The sequence below is a fragment of the Caretta caretta genome, chromosome 8 (assembly GCF_965140235.1).
Source record: "Caretta caretta isolate rCarCar2 chromosome 8, rCarCar1.hap1, whole genome shotgun sequence".
NCBI classification, from domain to species: domain Eukaryota; kingdom Metazoa; phylum Chordata; order Testudines; family Cheloniidae; genus Caretta; species Caretta caretta.
In genome coordinates, this window is record NC_134213.1 from 48,034,294 (window position 1) to 48,042,455 (window position 8,162).

The window sequence follows — 8,162 nt, forward strand, 5'->3', positions numbered from 1 at the left end:
TTTGGGATGTATAAGTAGGGGCATAGCGAGCAGATCGAGGGACGTGATCATCCCCCTCTATTCGACATTGGTGAGGCCTCATCTGGAGTACTGTGTCCACCCACACTACAAGAAGGATGTGGATAAATTGGAGAGAGTCCAGCAAAGGGCAACAAAAATGATTAGGGGTCTGGAACACATGAGTTATGAGGAGAGGCTGAGGGAACTGGGATTGTTTAGTCTGCAGAAGAGAAGAATGAGGGGGGATTTGATAGCTGCTTTCAACTACCTGAGAAGTGGTTCCAGAGAGGATGGTTCTAGACTATTCTCAGTGGTAGAAGAGGACAGGACAAGGAGTAATGGTCTCAAGTTGCAGTGGGGGAGGTTTAGGTTGGATATTAGGAAAAACTTTTTCACTAGGAGGGTGGTGAAACACTGGAATGCGTTACCTAGGGAGGTGGTGGAATCTCCTTCCTTAGAAGTTTTTAAGGTCAGGCTTGACAAAGCCCTGGCTGGGATGATTTAATTGGGGATTGGTCCTGCTTTTGAGCAGGGGGTTGGACTAGATGACCTCCTGAGGTCCCTTCCAACCCTGATATTCTATGATTCTATGATTCATTGTGTACTATGTTGTCTACATTTAAGGGAATGTGCTTCTCTCTAGCCAAACTGTCCTGGGCTGTTATCTCATTGACCTTAAAAAGTAAGGACCCAGTTGTGCAAGCCTTCCTTGGACACTTAGACAAGTAGCCCCAAATGCTCTGGGATCTGAATGAGATGTGGAGAACTGGGCCTGATGTAGGTTACAGTTTGGTCAGTATTTACATGGAGGACTATAAAGGAAAACCCTGTGGTGTTGGTGGTTGAGTAGCTCTGGCTTGTCACTCAGTCAGCACTGAACCCACTTCCCCAATCTGATGTTTCTCTGCTGCTGAAGAGGGAGTCTGAAGATTAGGCATCTATATCCTTGATGTCATTACATTTCTCTGTGTTGGCTGAGACGTGCTGGACAAATTGTAGCCCAGGCATTTACATTCTCCCTCCCCAAAATTCCCTCTGTTTCTATTGCAGCTCTTGCTTCACCTGGGAACTTCTGTGTAGTGTTTCAGATGAAGAATGGATGTCACATGTTACTCCAGAGGTGGCTACATTTCAGTGGTGGGCAGAATGATCCCTGTACCACAAGACAGAGAGACCATGAAGATGGGCAAGATATAAAAACATCTATACAGTCTGTGAAGAGTTTTGGCATCCAACATAGTTAAAGGCACTTTTGAAATACACTCTAGTTGTTCTGCCAAAAAGCAAATAATATGGTGCATTCTGCCTGATGCCCAATAATTAGTAGAAAGGGGGCTATGCCACAAAGTTGGGGTCCCGATGTAGACTCCTCCAAAGTTCAGCAGTGTGTGGATATGGAGTTTTGGTTCAGGTCCGTCTCTGGCACAACATGATCCGATGCCTGGAAACAGAAGTCAGCCAAGTTCAAGCTTGAAATTTGTAACAGTGAGGGTAGTTAACTGATGGAACATGGTGGATTCTCCATGTGGAATCTTTAAATCAAGATTGGATGTCTTCCTAACAGATATGCTGTAGTTCAACTGCACACAAGGAGACTTGATGAGGTTCTTCGGTCTGTGTTATGCAGGAAGTGAGACTAGATTATCATAATGGTCCTGCTTGGCCTTAGAGGTCATGGCTTTTAAGGCCAAAAGGGAGGATTATGGTCTTCTATTGAGACCACCTGCATAACACGAGCTAAATCTAGAAGTCTGGGATGATTAGTTGATAGAACTACCCACACCAAAATGATTTACAGAGTATGAAAAAAATTCCTTATCAGGGCTAGGTTATCCAGCTTCTCTCATTGCTGGTGGGTTTCCGACTACTTGAAAATGTAAATTATTCACATTCTTGACTGGGCTCAGGTGAACACAGGTGTGTTAGTCTGGTCCCCCCATGCATTCCACTCCACCTTCAGGCAGACAGACCCACTATTGTACTGCAGGGAGCAGGGTGTCCATTGCATATTCATCAGATGCATGCAGTGCAGGAGATCAAATGCATATTTGGGGTGGGGGAATGGGGATTGTGCCAGAACTCACTAGAGTCCAGGGAAATAAGGACTGCAAGCCTGTGGACATTGAAACGTGTAATCTGGTTTTATATGAGAAAAGCAATTTACAAGCCAAATCATCTTTTCCCCTGTGACTCTGCAGAGTAACTCAGTTAAATGAAGAAGGAAAATATAACCCTTATTCCAAACTCTCCATCCCCTTTGGCTTTCACACTGATTAGTCTCTAGAGCTGTTTAACACATTAAACTTCTTATAAGGTTTCTGTCAAGAAGGATTAGCAGGGAGTTGACAGATTTCTATTAGGGCTGCCGTGAACTTTTAATACCCACCAATCAGATCTGTGTGTGTGCGTCTCCCATAGATCCTTACGGGTTCTGTTACTTTACATTTCTTCCATAGCTGCCATTACCATATATTCTCGCAAAATTGCACGCTTGTATAAGCCCCACCACATCCCTTTGTCTAAAGTGCTAAAATCAAGAAAAGGATCCCCAGACAGATCCTAATGTTTACCTTCTCCCCAGGGACTTGAAAATGCTTCACATACATTAATTAGGCTTCCCACCATCCTGCTGAGGAGGGTATTGTTAGGACACAAACTGTGTTATGACAGATGGTTTGGACTAGAGGCACCTCAGGTAGAAAAAGCCTAGGGGCTGGCGGAGGAGTGGGGAATAGAGTGTTCTAAAATGCTCCAGGATCAAATGGGGACAGACCAGGTGATTGGAGACCAAGAGGTGAAAGGAGAGAGAGAGAGGGGCTGTTCCTAGGTAGCACGGCAGTGAGAACTGAACTGAGGTTTTTGCAGCAGGATTACTTGTGTGCATTTTGGTGCACCGCTGCCTGAGAGTATGTCTATACTGCAATCACAGGGTGTGATTACAGCACAAGGAGACACATCTGCACTAGCTTTCATCCTGGTAGCTCACAGTCCAGAGCAGTGAAGCCGTGGCAGTTCACATGCTTTAGCAGGGGATGTTCAAACCTGCCAGAAACCCTCTTCTTTGTTGTTTTTTTTCCCCTTCAGGGCTCAACTCAACGACTCTGGGATCAGAGCTAGCTCCATGAAAGCCAGCTCGGGCATGCCAACAGTCACATCCCAGGTGCAGTGTAGACATACCCCAAGATCAACAAAGGTGACGTACATCATGTACACAAACACAACATGGTGCCTCATGTAAACAACTAAATTACCCAACATCAGCTGCACAGGCTGGCAGGCCGGCCAGCCCTTGGAGGAGAGCTGGGCTCAGCCTTGCCCCGGCCTTAGCAGCTAGCCCCCAGCCATCTTGAGGAGCTGGCTAATTAGTGACCCCAGCCGGGTGTGATGAGGCCTAGTGGAGCCGCCGGCGCTACCGGGCCCTGAAGCGGCGCCTGAAGCTGCTGATCTACTAGCAGGAGTGTTTCCAGGAGGAGCATTGCAAGGACCAGAGGAAGCTGCTGAAGCACGAGCGGGATAAAAGCTGCTGCAGCACGAGCACGTGGACGAGGAATCGTCCGACTTGGAGGCCACAGCCTCCTCAAAGAACAGTGATGGGGATGGGCCAAAGGGGCAGAGCCACAGCCACTGAAGGGGAAGCAGAGCCCCCAGCTTGGCGGAGCCTCGTCCCCATCGTCCTCTGGCCTCTCTCTCCAGGCGACCTTGGGCTTCCTCCTGCAGGGCTCGGGGGTGCCCTCCCCGTACCTAAGCTCGCTGGCCTCCCCCCCTACAGCCCGTTCCCCTCTGAGTACCTGGCACCAGAGCCCTGTGCCCCCCGAGTGCCCGCCCCGAGTGACGGGCCAAAGGCACCCGCAAGCTAAAGATGTCCCTGACACTGGCAACCCATCCCGACTGCTCAGTGGTGGGGGGTCTCCTCTTCTCCTCGCCCCAGGGGGGCTCCCTGGCCTCCCTCTCCTCCAAGCTCCCGCCCCCCACCATTCTCAGCACCGTGCCTCAGCAAATGTTCTGTGACGCGGGGGAGAGGAGTGGTGAAGACCCCCTGAATGGGGATGATGAGCTTGTCATAGATATCCCGGAATAGGGGAGTTTGGGGGGCAGCCTCCCAGATACACACATCTCAGCACTGTGGTGGGGGCCCCAAGAGGCCCCCCAAGTTTATTTCACATCCATTCCGGTGGCATTAACAGGCTCCAGACGTGCAAATTAACCAAATAAACAGGATTTTGGTATTAAAAAAAAATAAGAAAATGAAAGACTGACCCCCAGCTGTAGTGGGGCAGCAGGGTGAGTACTACTTAAACAGAGCTGGCAAGTCAGTAGAGGGGAAGACCCTGGAGGGAGTAACAAGGGGGGCTCCCTCTGGAGGAGCCTGAGGAAGTCAGGGTGAGTCACCCTTTGGAAGCCCTGAGTTAGGGCCTGTGGCAGGAGCTGGGAGATCACCACAATTAAACTCTGGAGTCCCTGGTGAAGGGAAGCAGCCAGGGAATCCTGCTGGGGAAGAAGCAAGACATGAGGTGCTCTGCCAGGGCTGAGAAGCAGAGGGCATCAATGGCACCTGAGAGAGACAGATGCACTATTAGTTTGGGCATGTGATTTAGACTCTAAGTTGAACCTTTGTTACACCGGAAGGGGAGTGAACTGTTGTGTGACTTGGCTAGAGGGCCGAGCCCAGAGAGAGAGATGGGAGAAGACATTGGCTGGGACTGGCCATTGTGGCAAAGGAAATGGCTGTGAAGCGGGGTACAAGAGGCCAAGTCCCCTGCAACCCCTCATTCAGACAGCACGGGGGGGCCCCAGAGGTGAGGATGTGCCCTTACAATTGGATGTTGCATCACTGATTTCTCTAATAGCACAGATGGATCTGCTGTAAGGCCCCCAAGCTGACCCCTGCTCGCATGGGCATTGCTTGAATTCTGAATTTTTTTTACATTTTTTTTTGACAAATTTGAATTTCAACCCCCAAAATGTCTCTTTCCCAATGAATAATGTTGTCCCCATGTCATTGCTGGTTTTTGATGAACTTTAATTGTTCTTTCCATTGTGCAGAGGGGGGCAATGAATCACAGAAGTGATGGGCCAAGCGATGCTCACTGGGAGGTGCAGCGACTCACACTAGTAGTCCCATTGACGAAAGTGTGTCCACTTGTGCATGTAGCTGCTCGCCTGTGCCAGTGAGGGGTCCAGAATATGATCTAAGTGACTTTCACTAGTGCACACAGCACATCAGCAGAGGATCTGGGAATAAAACCAGGAGTCCTGACGGCAGGCCCTTCCTCTAATCACTCCCAAGAGCTGTCTGGTTTAGTATAGCTGCATTTACGCACCCGAAGTTGATTTGTCTAGGATAATGTGCCATTGCTATACGCGGATACAACATGTTGGGAACAGGGGTACCCTTTCAGGTCTGATGGGGGCTGTCAGCTTTTGGTTCCCAACACTACAGAGAAACATTCATGTGCTGTTAAAGAACTGTTGTCATTGGCTGTTTTTCATGAGACCATTTAGATAATTAGATTCTGTAAGATGTTGAGCTTGTTGGTTTTAAGACATTCTTAAATGCTGAGCTAGTGCAACAGGGCAGTGTCTCTGACAATCTTGCTTTCATAGCAATTTGCATGCTGTTAGGTCTGGCTTTGACTGAGGGAATACAGTGTTGCTAACTCTCATAATTTTACCATGAGTCTCTCGATATTTAGTGTCTTTCTTAAAGCCCTAGCATCTGGACTCGTGATTACATGAGAAATTCAGTGTGTGTGTTTATATTAAAAAAAAAAAAAAAGTTTCTAGCCCAAATGGTTGCAAAGGAAAGCTTGAAAACATGACCCCAATACACCCCCAAGGCTGAGAAACCAGAAGACAACCCCCCATCCCCAAATTACTAGGGGGAAAAAAAATCTCATGATTTTAAAGGGAATATCCTGAGTATTTTTTTTGAGACCTGGCTCATTATTTTGGAATGATTACAGCTGGCGATAGTAAGTGTATCACCCCTGAAGTACGTCTGCATGTATTCACTGTTCTTCACAATTCTCACTGTTTCATTTACTGGGAAATAGGGATTCCCCAGTGGGTAATTCACCCCCTACAAAAAATCTCAGAACTGTTAATTAAACAATGCCTGTTGGATCAGGTGTCTGCCTTGGGCCTAGAGCAGAGATGGGCAAACTATGGCCCGTGGGCCACATCCGGCCAACGGGACTGTCCTGCCCAGCCCGAAAGCTCCTGGCCCGGGAGGCTGTCTCCCCTCCCCTGGTGCCGCGCGGTGCAATAACCTGGGCTCTGTACTCTGTGCTGCAGCACAGCTGCCTGTCCTGGTGCAGCTGCGCTGCCAGCCACGGGTGCTCCAGGCAGTGCGGTAAGGAGGCAGGGAGCGGGGCAGGGGTTGGATAGAGGGCAGGGGAGTTCAGGGAGTGGTCAAGGCGGTCAGAGGGCTGGGAACGGGGGTTGAATGGGGGCAGGTGTCCCGGCGGGCAGTCAGGAAGGAGGGGGGGTTTAATGAGGTGGTAGGGAGCAGTTAGGGATGAGGGGTCTGGTGGCGGTCAGGGAGAAGGGGTGGTTGGATGGGGCGGCGGGGCCAGTTAAGGACGGGGGGTCTGGGAGCAGTCAGGGGACCGAGAGCAGGGGGGATGGATGGGGCAGGGGTTCCCAGGGGTCCGTCAGGGAACGGGGGGGTTGGATGGGGCAGAAGTCCTGGGGGGGGGCCGTAAGGGGGCAAGAAGCGGGGGGGTCGGATAGGGGGTGAGGGCCAGGCCATGCCTGGCTGTTTAGGGAGGCACGGCCTCCCCTAACCGGCCCTCCATACAATTTCAGAAACCCGATGCGGCCCTCAGGCCAAAAAGTTTGCCCGCCCCTGGTCTAGAGGCTTCGTGAAACTGGTGCTGGGTGCCTCTATAAATGCCGTCTTTCTGTCTTGTGCAATGTAAAAGGCTTAGCAAAGTCCTTGTCTCTTCTCAATTATCTTGATCATTCAGCAAGAGGTTACAGTCGACTCGAGCATCTCAGCAGCTCTTTTCTTTTCTGCTATTCTGGCCTCTTGCCTGCATGCAGCATGTGGCACCGACTAGGCAATGTGGCTTGTGCGAATGCGGTAGCTCTCGGCCTCCAAGCCACCCAAGCTTCAAAGATACGTGGCTGCAGCCTTTGCAGCTGGGCTGAGGCTACCTGCATGGGATTTCTTGGGCCAGGGGTCTGATCCAAAGCCCAGGCAAGTCACTGGGGCAGGACCTTAAAAGGGACTTAGGTGCCTAACTCCCCACTGATTTCAATGGGATTTAATTACCTTTGAGGATCTGGGCCTGGGAGTTGTCTGATTGACTTCACTGAGCTTTGGATCATGACCCAGATCCAGGCTCTCGCAGTGGTATGAAGTAACAGGGAAGCTGGAGGAGGAGTCCTACACAAAGGAACTACTGTGGCTCTGTTCTCTTCCAGTCTCCAGAACAGGGATTATTTCTTCATTTCCAAGAGCTGTGGGCATGGCCTGCATACTCTGCACCCCGATGAGACCTGAGTCTGCTGTGCCCGCTAGGAGATGGACAATAAAGTATCTTGCTGCTCCCCTGCCCCCATCCCGTGCTGTGCTGAATACAGCTCCAACAGGGCCCAAGATTGGGACTGAAGGGGTTTGGGAGATTGACTGTGGGGAATAGCAAATTTAACCACATGTTTGTGGGGGAACTTTCCCCCCCCCCCACTCTCTTCGTCAGGCCCTGTGCTCAGCTCGATGGCATGTCCCTGTTGTCGGTGTTCAATGGGATCATTTTGAAAACTGTGTCCGATCTATTCCAAAATTTCAGGGACCATTCTCGACACCAAAGGGCAGAAGCCTAGTGATCTAGTGAAAATGGGAAAACCTGAAAACCCTTCTGTCAACTAAAATCAGCGCTGGATACAGGGGTCGGGCAGGGACGTCTCAGAGGTCTATGGCAGAGGAGCAGAGTTCCTCTGGATACAAGGGTGAGGCAGTGACTTTAGGGTCCCTCACCACACTTCAGCCAGTCCCCCCTCAGCGAAGCCACTTGCCTCCCAACTCCAGCCAGCCCCGCCACCCGCCTATCTGGGCCTCTAGTTCCCACTCTGATAGGCCCCTTCTACGCCTTGATCAGAACCCTATTGATTTTAGTGAAAAGCAGCCTGATTTTAGGGGAAATCAGACTCTGTTGATT

The 8,162-nt window shown here is 50.4% G+C and overlaps 1 pseudogene; it reads left to right on the forward strand.

Moving 5' to 3' along the window:
* The first annotated feature begins 2,761 nt into the window (after window positions 1–2,761).
* On the forward strand, window positions 2,762–4,078 carry LOC125641301 (INO80 complex subunit E pseudogene; annotated as a pseudogene).
* The last annotated feature ends 4,084 nt before the right edge of the window (window positions 4,079–8,162 follow it).